This window comes from Octopus bimaculoides, chromosome 5 (genome assembly GCF_001194135.2).
Source record: "Octopus bimaculoides isolate UCB-OBI-ISO-001 chromosome 5, ASM119413v2, whole genome shotgun sequence".
NCBI lineage: Eukaryota > Metazoa > Mollusca > Cephalopoda > Octopoda > Octopodidae > Octopus > Octopus bimaculoides.
Genome location: NC_068985.1, coordinates 29,850,074 through 29,862,136, shown reverse-complemented (window position 1 = coordinate 29,862,136; position 12,063 = coordinate 29,850,074). Strand labels below are relative to the sequence as shown.

The 12,063-nt window shown below is 38.3% G+C and overlaps 1 protein-coding gene across 4 annotated transcripts in view; it reads left to right on the top strand.

Moving 5' to 3' along the window:
• Nucleotides 1-12,063, top strand: part of LOC106868717 (plexin-A1) — a 131,946-nt gene that overhangs the window by 34,006 nt on the left and 85,877 nt on the right. Inside the window, exon 1 of one of the 4 annotated variants that reach the window (XM_014914106.2) lies at nt 10,204-10,289. The exons of the other annotated variants lie outside the window; for them this stretch is intronic. The gene's annotated coding sequence lies outside the window, so the exon portion shown is untranslated. Of the gene's footprint in view, nt 1-10,203; nt 10,290-12,063 lie in introns of those variants that run through there. 4 annotated transcript variants of the gene reach the window in all.

Below are 12,063 nucleotides of genomic sequence, written 5' to 3'. Positions count from 1 at the left end.
TTGTTGTGGTAGTGGTGGTGGTGGTGGTGCAGTGATAGTGTTGAGATAGTAGGACATGATAACTGTGGTGATGGTAGTGGTGTAGTAGTAGTAGTAGTAGTAGTAGTAGTAGTAGTAGTAACAGTACTAGTAGTAGTAGTAGTGTTGGCGTTGTTGTTGTTGTTAGTGGTGTCTGTTGTAGTGTAGTGTAGTGTTGGTAGTGGTGGTTGTTGTAGTAAATGCAATGGTGAAAATAATGTAATTAGTGAAATAGGCATAGGCTTGGCTGTGCAATTGAGAAGTTTGCTTTCCAACTACATGGTTTCTGGTTCAGTCCCACTCTGTAGTACCTTGGGCAAGTGTTTTCTGCTATAGCCCTGGACCAATCAAAGCCTTGTGAATGGATCTGGTAGACAGAAACTGAAAGAAGCCCATCATATATGTGGTGTGTGTACTTATATATGTATGTGTGTTTGTGTTTGTGTTTGTTCTTGTAACTTAGTGGTTCAACAGAAAAGGTTGATAAAGTACCAGACTTTAAAAAAAGTACTAGGGGGTGAATCTGTTCGACTAAAACCCTTCAAGGTGGTGCACCAGCATGGCCCAATGTCCAATAAGTGAAACAAGAAAGAAGATAAAGATAGCAGCATGATGGTGGCAGTAGAAATAAGAATGAAAGTGGCATTAAATACGATACCATTAAGGGTAGTGGTTTATTGCTAAATGAGATAATTGTGATAGTGGTGGCACTGGTAATGTTGTGTAGCCAAAAGATCAGCCTTGACCTAACAGACCTGTGATCAGAGGTATTCTAAATGTGAGCAATCCCCCTTTTAATCAGACGTTGTGTATATCCAGGATTACATTATGCAACATGTCCTTCTGTTTTAGATGGCAGGCTGTGATATTAGGGAGATTTGGCTGCTATTTCTAGCAGTTGAAGTGTCCATTTAGAGACACCCTAAATATGGTAATTTAACCAGAAATATGGTAATAGTGATAGTAGCAAACATTATCATTGTTGATTTTGCTGTCATTGAGCAGACTGCTAATCAAAAGCATTCCAGCCTGGACCATCTTGTCTTTTTTTTTTTTTTTCTTGAAGAAATAGGGCTACTTTGTCCAAGAAGGCCAATGGTCAAAGACATTGCAGTCACATTCATCAATATTGTCATCATCATCATTTTAATGTCCATTTTTCCATGCTTGCATGAGTCAGACAGAGTTTACTGAGGCAGATTTTGTGTGACTGGATTCTGTTCCTGTCACCAACCCGTACCTGTTTCCAAGCAAGGTTAATAATTCCCCACTGCCAGACATATTTTTGCAGACTATTTGGAAATGAATGATACTGCTTGTATGACAGTGACACTTATTTACAACAATCACGTTACATTAAGACTAACACACACACACACACACACAATAGGCCTACAATAGGCATCTTTCAGTTTAAGCTATCACATCCATTCACAAGGCTTTGATCTTCTCAGGGTTAAAGTGTCACACAGTGGGATTGAACTCCAAACCATTGATTGAGGAGTAAACCTCACCCACCACACAGCCATGTTCACAACCGCATGTGCTTGTATGTGTATATGTGTGAGTATACATATACGCTCACACAAACACACACAAAATATATATGCATGCATAGACATAGACGTACAGGTGTATAACGCAAATGTATATGTACAGATGTATGTAAATGTACATTAATATTTATATTATTCTGTTACTGTCTATGTATGTAACACTTTAAAGAAACATCGTAATTATGGAATGGAATCAAAAAACACACCATTTATATTATTCATGAGGCAACTGACTGCTAATCTACCAAACAAAATTGAAGGCAATCTGTTATAAACATAGCATTTATATTATTTATGTTATTTGTAAGACAACTGATGCATAAGTAAATGCTTTAAATTAAGTGTGAAATATATATATTACTGATATATTTTTTCTTAGAATCAACAACTCAGTAGGGCATTTTTCATTGTCCATTAGGTTTGTAGGTTTAAATACAACCGCTTGTACTTTTGCTATAGAAATAAGGAGGTAGTACAGTATATTAAGGTATTTTAAAAGTGTTACCAATATAGTTGTACTGTAACATTGGTAATATTAACATGTAAGGTGGCAAACTGGCAGAAATGTTAGCCTGTCCAGTTAAATGCTTAACGGCATTTCATTCATCTTTATGTTCTGAATTCAAATGTCACCGGGGTCAGCTTTGCCTTTCATCCTTTTAGGATCAATAAAATAAATACCAATTGAACACTGGGTTAATGTAATAAACTTACCCCTTTCTCAAAATTGCTGGCCTTGTGTTAAAATTTGAACCCAGTATTATAGATAAAATCATCATCATCATAATCATCTTCATGATCATCATCTTCATGATCATCATCATCATCATCATCATCATCATCCTCATCATCATCTCATCATCATCATCATCTCAGCATCATTTTAACTTCCACTTTTCCACGATTGCATGGGTCAGATAGAGTTTATTTGAGGCAGATTTTCCACAACCAGATGCCTTTCCTGTTACCAACCCTCACCTAAGTAAGATAATATTTCTCTACAGGCCAGACATGTTCTTGCAGAATATGGGAAATGAATGGCACTATTTGTATGATAGTGATAATCATTTTACAATTATGATGTGATGACAACACACACACACATGGTGTACTTCTTTCAGTTTCTGTCAACTAAATCTACTCACAAGGCTTTGGTTGGCCTGGGGCTATAGTAGAAGGTGCCACACCTGCACCTGTTATCCTCAATTTCTAACCTACATGATACCTGCATAAAAGCAAAGTTGATTAATAACATTATGTATGATGAAGATCGTAGGTTTTTATTCCACAGACTTAGCTACAATAATCACATTACATTAAAACAAAGAGACACACACACACAAATATACACAAGCACACACACACACATATACACAAGCACACACACACACATGTACACACAATAGGCAATCATGCTATAATTTTGTGTTCAGACCATGTCAAACAAAGTACATTTATATGCAAATATAGAAACATAACATCTCAAGATGATCTAATGATTTTTCAATCTAAAATGTCGTATTGAAAATGTAAGTATTGATGGTGAGGTAAAATTGTCCAGAGAAACTGAAACTTTATAGCAAACAAATTGAAATTGTTGTAGCAAACTGGAATTTCTTGTAATTTGATATAAAAGCAAACTAAATTTAAAACTATTGTAGCAAACTGAAACAAAAACTATTGTTGCAAACTAATGCTAAAACTGTTGCAAACTAAAACCAAACTATTGTTGCAGACTGAAATTAAAATCATTGTAACAAACTTCAGTTGTAACTAGTATAGTGAACTAAAATACAAATAATAAAATGAAGCTCCCTTTGTTACAAACTGAAACTAAAGCTAATGTAGCCAACTAGTACTGTTGTAGCAAACTGTTTCTATGGCAATGTGTTATTTCAGTCTAATGTTATAAAATTCCTGTATTGTATTTCTACTTTATCATACTGCCTCAAAATGTATTTTCCTGAATAAGAAGAGAGATAGCATTGCCCATAAGACCCTTTCAGGCTCCCACGTGGATTAGAGGTGAGGTATTAATATGACAGATGTTCAGTAGCTGGAAAGAGTCATGGGCAGGAATGGAATTTAGAGGCATATAACTGACGATGTAATTTCAGGAGAAAGGTTGGAGAAAATATTTAATACAGGGGGTTGGAATTTGAGGAGTTATCGAGAAAGAAAGTGCATCGAAATCAGTTCAGGTAGAAGTTCCATAAAAAGAAATTGTAAATGCTTCCTCACTCCCCAACATCAAATTAAAATATATCACCCAAGAAGAGGAACAGTTCCTCCACCATGCTTCCACTCAGTTTCTGCCTGCCAAATTTTACTTGGAAGACTTAACTCATGGCTAGTGTAGAAGATATTTGGTTTAATGCTACCACACTTTTGATTTGATCTTGTCTTAACCACAAATTATAGTATTTACTAAATTTGGCATAAAGATATAAATTTTTATGATGAATAGATGGATGGATTGACCCTAGTTCTTCATTAGTACCTTGTTGTTGTTTAGTCCCCAGTTATGTTTTATTTGTTGTTGTTGACTTGCAGCTGTTCAAAAGGACCATTAATACATTGATCTTATGCGTCTCAGGAGAATGTCTTTAAAGGCCACAGGTTCAGCTCTTTCCTTCATATTAAACAAATGCTAAAAATAAAAGCTCAACCCTGAATCAATCAGGACAATAAATCTAGAACTACCATATTCAGTGTGTCCTTCCTCTTCTAAGACATGAAGGGTATGACTTGCAGTAGATTTGACTGCTATTTTAGCAAGTAGACTGACTGCGAAGCAGTTATAGACTTGGATAAGCATGTGTATTGTTGTTTTTAGCTCTAGGCTAGATCTGATCAAGTAAGTCTATGATCAATATTATTCCAATTCTGACCATCCAGACTTTTTTCCAAATGTTATTTATAGAGAATTATATCATCTAGTTTCTAACTACAGTTGGGTGCAATATAAGGGAGAATTGGTTGTTTTTCAAGCAGGTTGGAAGGCTCTCTAGATAGGTAGTTTCTGCTGTTGTTTAGTCCCAGATTGAGTAAAGGTAAAATCTGGAATCTGAGGAAACTAGCAAACTTACAATCAAAGATGTTCCACTCCTTGACCATTCTCCAGATATAGTGTATCTAGGACTACATTATTTAAAATGTTCTCTAGTTATAAGTCAGATCTGTTCCTTCAAATGTATGATCATTCCAGCTATGACAAAAATGCTTAGTAGGTCAAGTAACCTTGTTGAACAAGGATTCTCAACCCCTTTCCACTGTCATTTAACCCCAAAGCTTGATATATTCCACCATTAACACATTCCTCTTAATCCTTTCTTATACAGAATAATGCATTATCAACATAGATACACACACACATACAAACAAAATGGAACAGAATTAACCCTTTTCTGCTCAAACACACTTTTTTTATAATTAATTTAGAAAGTAATAACAAGTTTAGTAAAATAAATATCACATTAAGTTGGTATTTGAAACAGAATTTAAGATTAATTACTGAGGAAAGGTTTTTAATGTAGATCATCGTGTTGGTGCCACATAAAAAGAAAACACTGGTGATGGTGTCATGCAGAAAGCACCCAGAACACTCAGTAAAGTGGCTGGCATTTGGAAAGGCATCCAGCCATAGAAACTAGTACAAGACAGACTATGGAACCTGGTGCAGCCTCTGGCCTTGCCGATTCCTGTCTAGCCAGCCAACCCATGCCAGCATGAGAAATGGACAGTAAATGTTGTTGATGATGAGGATGATGATGATCACTTTAAACCGGGAATTTTGTATCATCGGATGTATCGTAGGACCAAGGACAGTCTTAGATAGGTTTGTAGCAAAAAGGGCTTGATTAATTTTCAGGTATGATGTATCTAAGTTCCCTAACATGTAAATTTACCCCCCTCTCCCACTCCCCACAAAGAAGTAAATTTGCCCCTGGTTGAGAATCACCACCGTAGAAGTTTCCTAGCTAGTCCATATCATCAATTCTGGAGGTGGAATTATGTTGGAAGTAAAGCTAACACCACGGTGAGATTTGAAAACAAATCAGTATAAAAATGTAACTAAATAAGCGCGGGAGTGGCTGTGTGGTAAGTAGCTTGCCTACCAACCACATGGTTCTGGGTTCAGTCCCACTGCGTGGCACCTTGGGCAAGTGTCTTCTACTATAGCCTCAGGCCGACCAAAGCCTTGTGAGTGGATTTGGTAGAAGGAAACTGAAAGAAGCCCGTCGTATATATGTATATATATATGTTTCTGTGTCTGTGTTTGTCCCCCCCCCCATCGCTTGACAACCAATGCTGGTGTGTTTACGTCCCCGTAACTTAGCGGTTCGGCAAAAGAGACCGGTAGAATAAGTACTAGGCTTCCAAAGAATAAGTCCTGGGGTCGATTTGCTCGACTAAAGGCGGTGCTCCAGTATGGCCACAGTCAAATGACAGAAACAAGTAAAAGAGTAAATACTGCAAAAGCATTTTGTCCACCACAGCTCTGTTTTTTTTTTATCTTTTACTTATTTCAGTCATTAGAATGCAGTCATGCTGGGTCACCACCCTGAAATTTTAGTCAAATAAATCGATGACCCCAGTACTTATTTTTTAAGCTTGGTACTTATTCCATCGGACCCTTTTACCAAACCACTAAGCTATGGGGATGTAAACACACCAACACCAGTTGTCAAATGATGATGGGGGAACAAACACAGACACAAAGACACACACACGTATATGTATATACATATCTATACAATGGGCTTCTTTCAGTTTTCATCTACCAGATCAACTCACAAGGCTTTGGTTAGCCCATGGCTATAGTAGAAGACACTTGCCCAAGGTGCCACACAGTGGAACTGAACCTGGAACCATGTGATTGGAAAGCAAGCTTCTTACCAAACAGCTACTTTTTTGTTGTTTTTTTTTTTAACTGATTTTCCCGCCTTTTAAAGAAGAAATTAACTGAGATTGTGAAAGGTGCTGCTACAGATGAATGGGTGGTTCTTATAATGTTTCCACCACATGTGTCCCCCCTCCCTTCTCAATAGCACCGACCAACAAGGCTTTTGATTAGATCTCGCTCTTAGAATCTATAATAATGATACCAGGAAACTTTCACAATAACTATATTTACAAGATAGCTTTCTCGGCAAATGTTTTCTTTTACTTCTTTCCTCCTTTCCTTCATTCTTCTGTTACATCGAATCAGATTGGTTTCAAATGTAGCAAGGAACCATCCTTACAACTTTGGCATCCCCTAAACTGTATTTGAGATTTTCTGATGTAATTATGATGTTTTCAGGGGTTTTTGATTGTCTGTCTTTTCTGTTCTTATTTTTTATTATATTTTTAAAATTTTAGTTATTTACTTGAATTAAGCAAGTTTGCATTCATACTCACATATATGTGTGTGTGTGTGAGCATATGTACATACATGTATATCATCATTAAATGGTGATATATATACAGGTATGTATGTGTGTGTTTGTATGTATATATATATATATATATATATACATATACATGTATGTATATACATATATATATGTTTATATATTTACATATATATATACGTACATACATACATATATATATACACACACACACATGTAAGGACTGTGAAAACATGGTCGTGGCGTCACTGCTGATGTTGTATCATTTGTATTATATCCTCCATTGAGTTTCACAACCACCAACACCACTGCTGCTGCTACCACTAAAAAAAGAAAATAAATATAACACCACTATAATCTCCATCATGCTACCTAACACCACTTCCTTGATTCCGCCGCCATCACCACCACCATGACCCCCCCCAACAAGTATTACCTGATTGCTTTCTTTTGATATTGCATTATGTAACTTCAGACATGCAGGCGACCGATGATATTGTTTGCTGGTAGTGGTGGTGGGGGGGGGTAGCGTTGGTGAATCCAGTGGTGGAGATGGTTGTGGAGAGGGTGGTAGCAATGGATTTGGTGATGATGGTGATGGGTCGTCATCGTCATCGCCATTGTCATAGTAGTAGTAGTGGTAGTGGTGGTGGTGGTTTTGTGGTAGCAGTGGTGATGGGAGGATGTCTATAAGATGTAGATGGTGGTGGTGGTGGTGGGTTCTCTTTGTGCTGTCTATGAGGTGGAGAAGACAATCTTTTTTATAGTGCTGATGCTGTTTTTTTTTTTTATTTCAGTATTTGTAGTAATGGTGGTGATTTATTAGAGGTGGTTGTGTGTTCGATAAAATAAGTACCAGTTGACCACTGGGGGTCAATGTAATCGACTTACCCATCCCCCCAAATTACTGGCCTTGTGCCAAAATTTGAAACCAGTATTATGTTCTGTTGTTATTGGTGGTGCTGCTGGTGCCAGTGCTGGTGCTGGCGACAGTGACAGCATTTAATCTTAGGCAAGTCTGTCTCTTATTTTCTACTTGTTTCAGTTATTGGACTGCGACCATGCTGAGGTACCACCTTAAAGGGTTTAGTCAAACAAATCCTGTTTTTTTACTTTTTTTTTGTCTGGTCTGGTCTGGTCTGGTACTTATTCTATCAGCCTTTTTCTAAACCATGAAGTTAGGTTGATACTATTGGATGTCAAGCAGCACAACAACTACACGCACACGCACACACACACACACACACGTATGTGTACTTGTGTGTGTGTGTGTATAAAATCCTAGGATGAAGGCTATCAGGCTTTAATAATAGATCACAACATTTGTTTCTGCACAGTATTAAGTAGCTGAATTAGTATTTATATACCTAAAAGTGGCAAGTTGGCAGAGACATTAGCGTGCCAGGCAAAATGCTTAGCAGTATTTCATCTGTCTTTACATTCTGAGTTCAAATTCCACTGAGGTCAACTTTGCTTTTCATCCTTTCGGAGTTGATAAATTAAGTACCAGTATTGGGGTCGATCTAATCGACTGGCCCCTCTCCCAAAATTTTCAGGCCTTGTGCCTAGAGTAGAGAAGAATATTCGTATATCATTATAGAAGATCGTTTTTTTATAATTAGTATATAATTTGATATATATATATATATACACACACACACACACACACACACACACATACACATATAATGGGTTTTCACACAGTTTCTTATTTCTTTACTGCCCACAAGGGGCTACACACAGAGGGGACAAACAAGGACAGACAAACGGATTAAGTCGATTATATCGACCCCAGTGCGTAACTGGTACTTATTTAATTGACCCCGAAAGGATAAAAGGCAAAGTCGACATCAGCGGAATTTGAACTCAGAACGTAGTGGCAGACGAAATACCACTAAGCATATCACCCAGCGTGCTAACGTTTCTGCCAGCTTGCTGCCTGGCTGGCTGCCTGGCTGGCATTGGGTTTTCACACTATTTCTGTCAACCAAATTCACTCACAAGGCATTTGTTGGCTTGGGACTATGATAGAAGACACTTGCCCAAAGTGTTGTGCAGTGGGACTGAACCTGAAACCACATGGTTGCAAAGCAAGCTTCTTACCACACAACCATGCCCGAAAGACATTCCATCCATGGCCATCCCATTTTTGTTGCTATGTGCAATGAACTCAAAACTACATTATCCAACATGCTCTTTTTCTGAAGCAGTAGGATAACATTTAGGTGCTATCTCTTGCTGATCGAGTAATCGTATAGAAACTCTGATAGCGATGATGGTGGCATCTCGATAGCAGTATTGGTAGGAGTGGTGGTGATGGTGTTTTTATAGTGATGTGGTTGAGACAGCGTTGGTGGTGTGATGTTTAATCTTGGGCGCATGGAGAGGAAGTTCAGTATTGATGATTAGACTAATGTTAGTGTAAGTGGTGGTGGTGGTGGTAGTCATTGTGTTAGATGTTGTGTTTGTGTAGCACCAGTGTGAAAACTAATGAGGTGGTGGTGGTGGTGGGATTGCATATGGTAAGCAGAAGCACATGCACGGACAGGGGTGAGGTAGAAGAAGGAAGAAGTGGTTGTGATGTTGGCAGTGAGGAAGTGTGTGGAGGGTGTAGAAGGGTGTGAAGGTGAGGAGTGTGCGGTGGGAGGGGGCAAGGGAAATCCCCTCTCTCCTCTGCTCCCTTGCCCTTTCATGAATCATGAAAATAAATATACATATATATAATTTAAAATAGACTGTTGTGTAACAGATAGGAAACAAAAGCCAGCTGTCTTTTTTTATTCTTTATTACACCCGTCGTTGTCATCATCATCATCATCATCATCATCATCATCATCATCATCATTATCATTGTTATCATCATCATTATAATCATCAATGTCATTGTTCCTGCTAGTCATCATTGCCGCTGCCACCACTACCAAAAACATCATAACTACTATCATTATTATTAGTATCACCATTATCACCATGAATACTATGACAGCCACCATCATCATTGTCATCATCACCATCATTGTCATAAACATAACCACCAGACATAAGACTTACCCTCTCTTCCTCACCAAATGAAGGGTATGGGTCAGTCTTCAGATCTTCATTATAGACTCAGCTGATAGAAAGATAGGTCAGGTCTGTCCCCCTACTTATAATAACAGCTGTTCAACATGACCCCATAAATCAGTAATGCACAGACACCGAACTAATATAAGGTCATTTTTCAAACATTTCAGAGAGGTTTGGTTGCTGGTGGTTTCATTATGGTCATGTCTGCAGAGTAATGCTCCATGCAAGTAATATCCCAGTGTTGTAGCATAAGGTAAAGAATTTTTGAAAATTGTTCATAATCCAAAACCTGAACATACTCCAGAAGCAAATTCATAGACTGTCCCTATCAGTACCTAGAATTATTCCCTGGCCATTGTCACTCATTGTCTTCATTAGTCCACTATAGAATGCAACAGTTGACATTGCTGTAACTTCATTGTTTAGCTGTAGAGAGCAGTGAGCCTCTTGCAATATTCCAGATGCCAACCTACCAATCTGTATTTGACCAAGAATTGTGGCTCAGTCACAGAGATCAACTATGGAAAGACCTGCTCGTTATTATCATCTGGTATCACGTAAAAAGCACTCAGTCCACTCTGTAGAGTGGTTGGTGTTAGGAAAGGCATCCAGCCGTAAAAACCATACCAAGACAGCAAGGCATGGTGCAGCCTTCCGCCTAGCCAGCTCCTGTCAAACTGTCCAACCCTTGTCAGCATGGAAAGCAGACGTGAAATGATGATGATGATGACGATGATGATAAATCTCTGCAAATGTTGTAGCTTCAGTATATGCCTGTACATCATCAATTATGGCATCCCAAGATTTACCTGGAGTTAGTATTGGCAACAGAATGAGTTTGTAGAATGTGTGTGTGTAGGAACAGTAGCATTTTAAAAAATGGACAGTACTCTTATGTAACTTACACCCACTATGTGTCTTTGTATGTCTTGCAGCGGCACACCATCTCAAACATTTTGACAGTCCTCACTGTTGTTGTTGTTGGCACTCCGTCGCTTACGACGTCGAGGGTTCCAGTTGATCCGATCAACAGAACAGCCTGCTCGTGAAATTAACGTGCAAGTGGCAGAGCACTCCACAGACACGTGTACCCTTAACGTAGTTCTCGAGGACATTCAGCGTGACACAGTGGGACAAGGCTGACCCTTTGAATTACAGGCACAACAGAAACGGGAAGTAAGAGTGAGAGAAAGTTGTGGTGAATGAGTACAGCAGGGTTCGCCACCATCCCCTGCCGGAGCCTCATGGAGCTTTAGGTGTTTTCGCTCAATAAACACTCACAACGCCTGGTCTGGGAATCGAAACCGCGATCCTATGACCGTGAGTCCGCTGCCCTAACCACTGGGCCATTGCGCCTCCGACAGTCCTCACTATTACAGGTCAATAAGTATTCAAATATTATTTGGTAATTTCATTTCTTATAGAAGTTTGTTGTGCCTTTTTACAACTAATAAAGTTGAGCCAGCAGTAGTTAAGTGTCTTAAGTACGGTTGAACACAACACAGTACCGATGGTGGAATTATTTGTACTAATGATTGTTTGAGCTGTAAACACAGTGTATTTGGTGTTGTGAATCAATTTCTAGAAAACAACAAAACATCCACTGATGGTGGGATTCTATATTGTTTGTAGAGTAAATTTTGTTTGTCGTTTTTTTTGTTCATTTGGACTTCATACATGCATACCTACAGACATACACAGTCAATGTGTATGTATGTATATGTATGTGTGTGTGACACACATAAATGTGTGTATATATATATGTATGTATACCAGCACCAGTTGTCAAGGGGTGAGGTGGAGGGACAAATACAGGCACAAAGCTTCTGGTGATTTGGCAAAAGAGACCAATAGATTAAGTATGAGACTTTAAAAAAATAAGTACTGGGGTCGATACATTCAACAGAAAATTTCTTCAAGGTGGTGCCCTGGTATGGCTGCAATCTGATGACTGGAATAAGTAAAAGGTAAATTATATATACACACACATATATATATATATATATATATATATATATATATATATA